The following is a 12,972-nucleotide window of genomic DNA, read 5'->3' as shown; positions in this document are numbered from 1 at the left end:
CTCTATTTCACTGTTCCTAATATCGTTGCCTCAATTCCATTTTTTACATCATACTTCATTATTGATGTATGCAAATATTGTTTCATTTTTCTCATGTTCTTATGCAGAAGAGAGTACTATAATGATTCTTTCAGCTCTTCCTGTGGTTATCCCAATACCAAATATTTTTCTGCCCTCTTCCCAAGATATATATAATATGATACTGTTTCATTTTACTGTTCCTATGCTACAACAAGAGAATAATTTACCTAGTCTCTTATGATGATAATAGCTTAATGCTTTAATAGAGTTTCATTCCGCTTTTTGTTTTCTACGTAGCATATTCACAGCTTTCTAGGTGAGAGAACACGATGGGCTCTGTATTCGAACCTCTTGTATTTGATACACATACTTTGAATGATTGAAGACTACAAAAAAGCAACAGTGGAAATTGGAATTGAATCCTCTCTCCCGACTCTCCATTGCTCTTGATTTCAATGCATCCATTTACGAAATTATTTCGTTCGATTTTTGGGCAAGGAAAATCCTTTTGTTTATTATGCGCATTCATTTCTATGGGTAATATCAAAAATTGGTAATATTTTACAAACGATTTCATCAGGCACATAATTTATGATAAACAATTAGTTAATTAATGATTTATGGTTGCGATAAGAATTTAAAATTAGCAAATGGACTGTTGATCAAGTTTTATAATGCACTGATTAACGCTTACAGACAGAGCGTAAAATTCAAATGAAATTTAATTTCATAATGGATTACTGCAGCTGCAGCAACACAAACAACAACAACAACAACAACAGCAACAGCAGAGAGGGCAAATATTTACAGTGCTTCACTGTGGGCTATGCATATGTATATAGTGCGTGTTTCATAACAATCGTCAATTGAGCTCTTGGCAAGTTCCTCAATCAATTAAAACAATATAACTGCAAAAGGACGTATGTGTGAATCAATATGAGTGACTGTGAGTGTGGGTGTGTGTCTGTTGGCCTTTTATTGAGTGTAAGTGAAGTGGCGGGTGGATGGCAACCGAAAAATATGAAAACGGGGACACATAGACCTTGACAATGCGCACAATGAAATGAATGAAAGTTCAAAATGGTTCTGACAGCTTTCATGAGAGCTGCGTGCGTCATTTACTGCGCTCACTGTGTGTGTGGGTGCACGAGGCAGATTAACAAGGCGAACGAGTAAGAGGGCGGCAACAGAGCTGGCAATGCGATGGCAAACTGAACATTTTTTAATTAATTTATGTCACAGCTCCGACTGCAAACAAACAAAAAGGTGCAGCATATCAACATGGCAAACACAATCAATGGGCAGCAGCAGCAGCAGCAGCAGCACACAAACTTGCGATTCTGGCACACATCAGCTACCTGTCTCCCTCTAATACACACATGGTCTCTCTCTCTCTCTCTCTCTCTCTCTAGCTGACTTGTTGCCTTTCTCTCTAAATCACTCTTTTACTCGCTCTCTCACTCCCTCTTTAGCTTGTGACAAATCATAGAAAATCAATTTCGCTGTAAATTTACGTATTGTATTGACTTTTGTATACCCTGTGTAACATATGGGAAAGGGCTATGACACACTTGCAGAAATGCATAGAATTATCATAGAGAAACAATATAGATAAACTATTATATTAGTTAACAATATTGACAAAATAAAGCAAAAACCTTACATTTATCAAGTCGCTTTCAATTAAATTTGCAAGTTTAGTTAAATTTAATATAAAATAATTTATTAAAATTAAAAAGTTTAAAAATTATACTTAATTAAAAAATTGTTTTAAAAAAAAATATATTATTTAAAAATTTAATCAAAACAGTATTTCAATGAAAATTAAAAAAATATAATAAAAAACTTCATTGAAATATATGAATTAAATAAAAAGCATAAATTTGACAATAAAAAATTTAATTGAAAATGCATTTAAATTTAATTAAAGATATATATAAAAAAAAAATAAAAAAAAAAAACAAATTTAACACATTTGTAAATAATTTTGATATTAGAAATTAAAAACCCTATTTTAAAAATTTAAAAGTTAAAATAATGATTATTTAAAAATTTAGACATCTGAAAAACTAACAAAATGTAAATACAAAACTGGGTAAAATATTATCTCATATTAGTTGCAACATAAAACATACCAATTGCATCTACATCATTTCCCGTTACAGAGTATTATTTAGTCAGGTGCACCCTTGTACTAATTTATTCTAGTTGCGACAGAGCCAAACTTGAATGATTGGTGTGTTGCTCTCTGAGCCTCTGGGACAATTCCCGATAGCAAACATGGAAAATCTTTGGTCCAATAAAATATTTATGCACCGGTTCGTAGATTTGACCCAATCAACAAGAACAACAACATCAGCAGCAGCAACAACAACAACAATCACAATGTGAAAACATTTGTCCAGGCCAAAATCAATTGCAGTTAAAGTTCTTGTTTGTCTTTCGTTAGTAAAATATAGAAATTCTTTAGTTTTGCCAAGTTGATTGCTTGCATATGAAATAAATTGGATTTAAGAGAGCTTGAAATTTTAATTTGATATTCAAATGGGAAAAGCAAACAAAACTCAAAACTGATGCAATAATTTGCATACGAGAGAAATGCAGCAATAATTATTGAATTTACCTTTAATAAAAGTGCAATTCAAATGAAATTCTCTGCTCAGTAATTGCCACTAGAGTGGAGACTCATTGCGACGTTTTGGCATCTCGAGTGCTTAACTTGTGCGCTTCGAGAGCGTTAAATAAGTCAAATTATGAACAGCATTTTGGCCAAGAGAGTGAGCGACGCTAAAGCGTCAACTGAAGGGCAGTTGGCCATGGCTTGAAGAGAGACTTTGATTGAACATTGAATGGTATAGAAAAGTTTATGCGCTTGTTAGTTTGCTGTTGCCTATTTATAGAGTTAACAATGCTACTGTCACTGCCATTGCCACGGCCAATGCCAGGAGCCACGTTAAGTATACGCTCCGTGCCGCTTGAGTTGATCAGAAATGGACACAGCTGCGCATTTCCAGTGGACTTATAATGGGAACTATGAAATGTCAAGCATTTTTTATGCAATGTGCGTCATTTCATATACTCCTTACTCTTACTCTCTCACTCTCTCATACGCACTCCCTTTCATAATCCCAAATGTCATTTGAAGTGACAGCTGTCATTTGCCTCATTCACTTGTGAAGCGATACACTCTGACAATTTTTACAAGTGACAAGCTCGACACATCTCTCACAATTTGATTGAAGCTATTTGAATAAGATCTCAAAAAATATTGCAGATTTATTAAAATTAAAAATGAATAAATGCTGTACTTTGCTTGTTTTTTGCGACCAAAGAAGTGTATATTTATTTTATTTTTATAATTGAGAAGTATTTTCTAGCTAGAAAGCTGACAGCTCAAATATCATTAGATATATTAGAAATAGAAGTGAAACTAAAACATTCTGAGTTTAGCATCAATCATATCTTTTTTTTTAATATATTAATACAACATTCAATTTTTAGAGATTAGGTTTTCACTTTAGGAGGAAAGGATTGTAAGTTTCTATATTTTGCTATACAATACCTTTAAAAGGATATAAACTGCAATTTTAGCTGCTCATCAAATAATTTTAGAATCTCTATTTGAGGTATCAAAGAGATATAAAAGTCGTTGAGCTTTGGTTCATTTGATACTAAAAAACTAAAGTTTAAGTAAAAAATTTTCAGAGATTAAACAAGGCACAGCCTGTTGCTTACGAAAAAACTACTCAGTTATTAATAGAGTTATAAAATTAGAAACTTCATGTGTTCACTAAAGCAACTCCTGCTAGGCAAAGACCAAGCTGGTAGAAGCACAATGAAGTCATAAAGATGTTATACAAGTTTTCTAATATAGAGCCTAGTGAAAATGCAGTGACTTACAAAATGAAGTACTTTCATTTAAAATGAAACAAAAATATTGTATAAATATATAGAGCAAAAGGGGGTCAGCCAAACTAAACTAAACCCTTTCTTTTCGGCAACAAAATGTTAGCTAAACTTTTAAACTTTTTTAAGCCCGAATATTTAGAAGCCTGACAAATTCAGCATGAGGCCAGTTGACCATTCTAGCCCAGTTGACCCACATTCGTGTTGTTTGGGCCATAAAAAAATAAAAAAAATCACAAAATTCTGTGAAAAATGTATAAAATAGTCGCTGGGCAGCTTAAAGCAGGCGTGATAAATGTGCACTTAAATCCCTCGAATAGCATGAAATGAACGGGCCCGAAGTAGGTTGCCATGGCTATAAAGCCTGTTGCCATCGTGGCATTTAAATTAGTTGGCCATGTTTTATAAACCTTAACGCATCATTTAGAAGGATTTGCTTGGCGCTTGGAGCTGGAGCTGGAGCCTCCAGCTAATAGAGGAGCCGATGAAGCAGCAGAAGTCCAACAGGATGTTTTCCACTGTGTGGGGACCGAGGGGGGTCAAAGTGCATAATCCGCTTAACGCGCGGCGGTGCCAACAAACAAAGGGCAAATGAAGCAAAAGAAAGTTGAGTGCGAAGCCAGTGAAGCTCTTAATGTTCGTTTGTCCAGGATTCGTGAGCTGTGAGCTGAGTGCTACAACAACAACGACAACAACGAAGGCAAACAACAATAACAACGTAGCCATAGCAACAGCTTCAATCATTTTTCACGTATAACACAATTGCATTTGGCTGCCACGCCCACTTGACACTTGGCAACTATTAATTTTCCATTAGCCTGCGACGCCAAGCTCACAAAATGTCAATCAAAATTATTTCCAGCTTGTCATAACATTGCCATATGCCATATGCCATAGCTTTAGCTGCTCCATCCAGCTGCTGCTGCTGCTGCTGCTCCGCCTCCCGCTCCTCCTTTGGATGCAATGAAAACTGCGTTTGCCATGTGAAAAATGTATTATTTTGCTGGCCCTCCCCCTTGCCACTGGACACAATCAATGTTGTCTCCACTGCCAACAAGTTTTTCCTCCCTTGGACCTGTCATTAAAACTGTCAAAGTAAGCATGGGAGGGGAAAAACTGGAAAATTCTCTGTGACACTTGCAGCTGTTTCCTCAACGACTTGACACTCAGCCGCCGACTGTCTTTAGTTGCAGCAAATGTCCTTTACGGCTGTCCACAAGCCATTTGATATGTGGGCGTGGCTGGGCTGTGCTCCGCTTGAATGTTCACAGTTATGACTTTAATATTCGTTATGGCAACCATTCATTCACCCGGAAAACTCATTTTCAACCATGCCAAGACAATTTGTGCGCTAGTCGTCAAGACAGCAGGCAAATGAAGGCGGAAGGGGTAAACGATAAGACTTATATATAAAAATTAACGTCCAAGTTGATTTCAACATTAAAATGTGATAACATTGTGGGAGTAAGATATGTGGGCATGTTACAAAGTATGTATATGAATCTTGGAAATGGAAGCATATTGAAGTTGCTATATTTATATAATCATGTCAAATCGCTGATAATAATCAAGTAGTGAGAGAGGCTCATTTGATTATCATCATCATAGCTTACAAATAAGTGAGGAACGTTGCTCGATGTCTGCAATTGAGTGTATTTTGCTAACACTCTGACAAGAAACTCAGAGAGCAACCGATTGCTTCAGTTCCTCCACGAGCTCGAACGCTCTGGGGTTTTCCCGAGGGTTTTCTGTATGTATTGGTATACGAGAGTTACCTAGTCTCGTTGTCCGAGCGTTGATCGTATTACTCCCTAAATGATGTTCGTGAAAAGCGCGAGAGTCAGACGAACAGGTCAACTCAGGGCGCTTAAGCCTCTATCTATAATCGAAAAATCTACGATAATAATCAAGACAAATTCAGAGTTTTAGCACCATAAAATGTACAGATTCCATAGAGAAATTATTTATAACTTAATCGATTGTATTTTTTATTTATCGATAATAATTATTTGTATTTGATAGCTACAAAATATATTTATTTATATTATACTTTGTAGAGTAGTGGAACTCTGTTAAATATAGATATTAATAAATTATATCTGGTATTTCAAATATTTTTTAAAAACAAATACATAATAAATTATTTTAGCATTAAAAGAAAGTGTCGCTTGAAATGTATATAAATATGTACATATATATCCATTTATTCTTACTTTAAATAAAAAATCGAATATTTACGCAAAAATAAAATTAAAAGACTCAAGTTAAATCAGAGTGCACTTTATAAAAACAACATTCATAGACCTTGGTGCTGTTGTTAATGTATGCAAATGTTGAATTTCTTTTATTTGCTGTGCACTTCCTCTTAAATAAATCCAACATTTTTTTAGCATATTACTTATGTGTGTGTGTGTGTGCACCGATTTTATATTCACTCGCATTGTTAAGTAGGCAACAGAATGTTTTCAAGTTTCACGCAAAAAAGGTGAAAAATTAAATTTGTTCGAAATGACTGTCACACACACACACACACACACACAAAAAATGTAATACACAGAAAAAACAGAGCTGATACATATGCTTTTAGGTTGCGGTTATAAAAAGTACAAATTGATTACGTCGATTGGCAGATATCCTGCTTTTATGTAATATTAGTCAACTAAAAATTACTTGACTGAAAATATTATTGAGGAAATCGAAAAACAAATTAAAGTGAAGCTAATTACAAAAATTATAATATTTTAGAAATATACAATTTATTTATTAATTATATACAAAAATAATAAAGTAAGTTATAATTTACTTGAGCAATATTTTTGTATAATTTACATATATAAAAACTATATATATTCTATGAATTTAATTTAAACAAATGCTTAAAAATTATTTTTTAATGTTTGAAAAATACTTTTTATATTAAATATTGGTATTAGGTTTTATAAAATTAGAAAATATTGTTTAGCTATTTTTTAAGTAATTTTAAATATTTAATTGATATTATATATTTTTTTTTTTTTATATAAATTAAATTAAAATTTTTTATTATGTTTCTGAGATTTAGAATTTTCAATTTTTTTTTTACCACAGCTCTCTGTAGAAATACACTCTAATAAATTGTAAAAATCCATACACACAAGTTCTAGCAACCCCATTTGTGAGCATAGCTCAGGGCTATAGAGAAACCAGAGAATGTCACAACAAAGCTTTGGTGCCCAAAAAAAAAAGAGAAAAGAGAGAAACGCATCTGGGGGGGGCAAAGTCTGCTCCCGCGGGCTCTTTTAGAGCAGATTTGCCACTTGTTGTAGTATGTGGCTGTTCCTGCTCTTGTTGTTGTTGTGGTTGTTGTTGCTGCTGTTGTTGTTTGTTATATGGTTGCCAGTCCTGCTTGCCACATCGTTATATGAGTTGCCTGCTGCTTCAGTAGCGCCGCTTGCTGCTCTTACTTTTCAATCGACAATTTTTGCATGTTTACAAGGCAAAGGCAAAGGCAAAGCTAAAGCCAATGGCAGTGGCAAACGCAAAGGCAAGACCGAAGGCAACAGGAACAACTCCTGCCGTGCTTAGTCCTCTACATATTCCTTCCATACCTTTTTTTTTTTGGCTTCTTTTATGAACGGAAGTTTTTGCCTTTCGGCTCTGTTGCCGCTGCTCCTGTCGACTCGCTGTGCTTACTTCCTGTTGATTGTATTGTTTATGATGGCACATGGAGCTCAGCTCAACAACTATCCATGAATCATAGCTGCTATGGCACACACACACACACACACATTGTACCCATAACTGTCATTGGCCTGTGGCGCCATTGATGCGGCAGCTGCTGTTGCCGACTGCAGACAAAATGATGTTTAAAGACCTTTTGGCTCCCTTTAATTGGCCAGTCAGCGTCACAGTTATAATGTTAAATATTATGGTAATTATGTTGGCATTAAGCAGACATTAACACGTATACGCCATGTTGCCGGCATTAGCATGTATACGCCCGGCTGCCGGTCGGCAGTTGCCAGCGGAAGAGTTGGCAAATTCCAAGCGCCACATTCTCGAACCCCTCTCACTCCATTCAGCTGGCAGCAGGAACCTCTTGCCATTCCTTTGAACTTTGATTTCATGCAAAATGTTAACAAAATTGTTGGCCTTGGCTTTTTGGCTCTTTCCCTTACAGTTTTATACCCAGCAAAAAAATAGCTAAGCGAAGTTTGATTAATGTGCGCAAGAATAAGTAACAGTTGCAAAATGGAATTTCTCTATGAAAATATTGCAGGGTATCTAGCGTCGGGTAAGTAAACTTTTCGTTGAACTTTTCTGTGGTGCGCGTTGGGTTATTTCTATGTGGTTCTTCTAACCGACATTTAGTGGCTTTTGTGCTCTTTTGGGTTCTTTGGCATTTTGCGCCCAATTATTTCAATTTGTTAAATTTTTAAGCCAAACTGGTGAGCTGAGCAAACTGTATAGCATAATAGTTGTGGGGTATTAGAATTTAATTAAAAAGGTGTAAAAGCTAGGAATTATCAGATGGTGAGATGGAAATATATGAAACACTTTTTAAACTTCATTTATGATAAATGCGTAATATTCTGATTAACGAACACCAAAAACAGATCTATAAAACCATACACAAAACACACTTGAAACAAAGTAAAATCATTTGAACAAAACTTTTATTCAACTAAAAAGTGGATAAAAAGCGAGATAAATATATGAAAACAAAGTTTTGACAGCAATGCGCAGCAAATGTGTTAAAAATCGAATCAAAAACAAGTAAGAAAGCTCTAGTCGAGACTACTCGACTACGAGATCCCCTGAACCCTTTGAGTAATAGCTATTTCAATAATTTTTCGCGTCTTTCAGCTTACACAAGAAACACGCACACACACACACACACACGCACGCACGCACACACAGGCATACATACACACACATACATACACACACATACACAAACAATTACATACATATACACACACATGCATAAACACGCATGGGCGGCAGTGAGCGCTTACTATGAGAACTTAATTGCTTAATAATTTTTTTGTGGACGTACGATCTTCATGAAACTTTCAGATTATGATTATGACATGGATATGCATGTAATTGCCAAAGCACAAGTCTCTAGTATTTGAAATACGCTTTTTACAAAAGTGAGGGTGAGGGGGTGAATTTAAGGGTGGGGGATAAATTTTAACAAAAACCGAAATTGTATAAATTGCATATAGGCATACATTACAAATTTGGAGACTCTAGCAATAAAGGTGTAGAAGATATAATTTTATAACTGGTTTTCGATAAGGTTTTTTATCGATAAAAAAAGATCGGGATAAGTTTTCGATTTTTAATGATAAACTTGATATGCGCGCTGTAATTACGAACATTTTAAAAAAAATTTGAAGTCTCTAGCTCTTATATCTTCTGAAATCGACGCGTTCATACATACGGACAGACGGACAGACGGACAGACGGACGGACGGACAGACGGACAGACAGACGGACAGGGCCAAATCAACTCAGCTCGTCGCCCTGATCAAGAATATATATACTTTGTGGGGTCTGCCACGCCTCCTTCTGCCTGTTACATACATTTCAACAAAACCATTATACCCTGATTTCCCATTGAAAATGGGTTCAGGGTATAACTAGAGTGAAAAACGCCAAAAAGCTTTTCAGAGCGATTTACCAGACTCCCGTAACTTCTGTGATTATGGCAAGAAGACGTGGCAAAATTATAATAAGCCGTGAAATAAAATGCAAATTTCGCACATCACAATTGGGCGACAACAATTGCAACACATGCAGCAACAGCAGCAGCAGCAGGCAGCAGAAGAGGAAGAGGAGAAGCGGGGGAGCAGAGCAAAGTTTGGGGGGAAAGTTAGCAACAAATAGAACATGAAAATTGTGAAACAAACTTTTGCTCAACGCCTGCAGGATGCGAGCGACTAGTTAACAATTTGGCCAACTGGCGGACGATTGCCTTTTTGCTATGAATTCTTATTTTATTTTTTTTTTGCTTATTTATTAACAATTAAAAATGCAAATTATGTTTGCCAAAGTCACAGACGAATAAATTTTACGATTGCAAACTTTAACTAGATTTAAATTTTGCAAATATTTTAGCAAACAAAAGAGTTGCAGATAATAATAAATCACATTTAATAATTGAATACAAGAAAACAAGCAGAGAGACGGCTTCTGAACCCTTTGAGGGACTGATAGTTCAATACTAAGAAAAACAGCACACACATACACACAGACACACACACTCAAACACACACACACACACACACACACACATACACAGACAACACACACATACATACACAGACAACACACACATACATACACACACACATACACACACACACACACACACACACACACACACACACACACACACACACACACACACACAACCCACACATACACACACACACACACACACAGACGCATGAGGCATATGCCTGTATATCTATCCCTCTCTCTGTCTGCCTGTCTACCTCTCTGTCTCTCTGAAGAACTACAGAAGATCACTCAAGAATACTTGAGAGAGTACTCCCATTGGTCACTCAGAGATCGTCTGCAACGACCTGTCGTCGGGCTTAACATTTGAGCACGATTCAGTCGTAAAGTGAAAGAGAGGACTCAGTCGCCCTATATAAAGGGCAGCAGCTGCAGCATTTCTTCAGTCGCCCAGGCCTAGCTAAGCATTAAAGACTTAGAGGAAATACCTCGAGGTAAGACTCTACTAGAAAGACTTGTACAGAGGAAATACTTATAGGGAATACATAGAGGAAATATTTTACTATAAAGACTTAGAGGCATGTCATAGAGGAAATGTTTGGAGGAAACACTTAGAGGAAAGACAGAAGAATAGCTTAGAAGAAATGCTGATTTCCCATTTGCAATGGGAAAAGAATATACAAAATATTATGACCATTTAAATCCTCAATAAATTCTGGTATTGCCGTGACATTTATCGTTATTCATATATAATATTCATATATAAGTTATTTTTAAATTCCATCCCACATATTTTCAGGCAGATTATAAATAAGGTTGCCGATGCACAGACAGAGTATAATATAATGCGCTTATGATAATATATGTACATATAGATTATAAGGATGTCAAAAAGGTATATATATTTCTAGACATATATATATGTATGTATGTATGTATATCTAAAATCTTTGCTCTGCTTCGCTTACAGAATTAACATCCTTTCAGGCTATGCAAATCGTATTAAAACACTGAGCTGAAGACGCTGTAGCACGTTATTGTCTCTCCGTTGCTTTGGCTTTGGCTTTGGCGTGTTTCAGTGTTAATTAGTGTCGACACGTCGCGTCGCCCTCACTCACACTCCAGGCCCTTAGAATAATGCACATTATATAGCGTTGATATTATTATATGTTAGTTTGTGTAATGCGCTTAAATGCAGAGCAGAGCAGAGCAGAGCAGGCCACAGCAGGCCTTTGCACACGAAGCTGGTAGCTGCTGTACCGTTAGCTATAAGACCGGTTGATAAATATCCTCCGCTCCGAGCATTATAAATTCATGTGGCACAAAGCGTTTGCTGCATTTATTTTGCATGTCACAAATGCCAAAAAAAAAAAAAAATGAAAGCAAAAAACAAAAGCCCAAACGGCTCGCAAAGGCGAGAGGCGACAGCAGAATGCCGACGCGCCACGCCCCCACCTCACGCCCATTGGTAAACGCCACAGAAAGCACTTGCCACGCCCCTTTTGTATGCTGCTGCTAGTGCTGCTTTTGTTGTTGTTGTTGTTGTTTTTGCATTGTGTTTACTAAAATAAACAAACAAAAGGGAAGCTAAAGCTGTAGCTGAAGCCGAACGAACGGCCAGTGGAGCCCAGCACGTAGTCCGTATGCACAGGGCGTATGCGTGTTGTGGCAGCTGGAACATGCAACGTGCCAGCAACAACGAGGACAACATTGCAGACCAAAACGCCCAGAATGTAGGTTAGATTGCAGCCGGTTTAGCCGAGGCGCTCTCTCATTCATAATGAGCCGCACTTGATGCGAGCCACATTTGAGCCAGGGGCCAAAGCATAAATTAATTGGTTACTTCACATACACACGCACACACAAATACCAATGCCCACATACACGCACACACACGCACACACACACACACACACACACACTTCACACTGACACACTAGCACAAAGCAAATGAGAACAGGGACAAGGTGGCAAATAGTGCCATAAAGCAAGATATTTAAAGCGCCTACTGAGATAGGAATGCAAATAGAGGAACAGAGTTTGCTCCAGTTTCTGAGAGAGTTCGCTTTCTAAAGAAATGGAATTTAATGCATAGAGATGCAAATATTGGAATAATGCGATATTTGTATAGAAGCAGAGGCAAGTTCCTAATTGGGCTTCAATTTGAAATATATATATACGATATATTCCAATGCGATATTTGTATAGAAGCAGAGGCAAGTTCCTAATTGGGCTTCAATTTGAAATATATATATACGATATATTCCATTGAAAATGCAATGTGATTTAGTAATATATATATATATATAGTTATACATAAAAGTGAAGTGTTGGTATATAATAATAATAGCCCTACTCAAATGATATTCATCTACAATAAATATTTATATATTTAATACTTCGAATTGGCTTTTTGGAAATTACAAAGTTCAAGTTCATCTTCTATCATTTTTTTGTTTTTATGAGCAGAAAAAAATAGCACGCTACAATTAATTAGATAGGTCGAACATCACTCATCATCAAATTGACTCAACTGCGCTGTTTCTAGCTGCTGCGATAAGAAAATATTGCAAACGAACTATGAAAATTCCCATTGACAACAAACGCCAAAGTGGAAATATGAATTCCAATTTCACAACACCTACACAGTAATACATATTTACATGTAATACATATATATATATTTTATATATGTCTTATCAATACACACTGATATGCATATATGTAAAGCATATATAATCTTTGATTTTACAACAAATTTGTTTAACAATAAATTAAGAAAAATCCCATTAGTTACCTTTAATTGTTTACATTAAC

General features: G+C 36.1%; 1 protein-coding gene across 5 annotated transcripts in view; it reads right to left on the bottom strand.

Moving 5' to 3' along the window:
• LOC6582631 (calcium-transporting ATPase type 2C member 1) overlaps positions 1–12,972 on the bottom strand; it is a 60,629-nt gene that overhangs the window by 43,531 nt on the left and 4,126 nt on the right. The gene's annotated exons all lie outside the window — the stretch shown is intronic.

This window comes from Drosophila mojavensis, unplaced genomic scaffold (assembly GCF_018153725.1).
Source record: "Drosophila mojavensis isolate 15081-1352.22 unplaced genomic scaffold, ASM1815372v1 contig_74, whole genome shotgun sequence".
Lineage (NCBI taxonomy): Eukaryota > Metazoa > Arthropoda > Insecta > Diptera > Drosophilidae > Drosophila > Drosophila mojavensis.
This window is presented reverse-complemented; position numbering and strand designations above follow the sequence as displayed.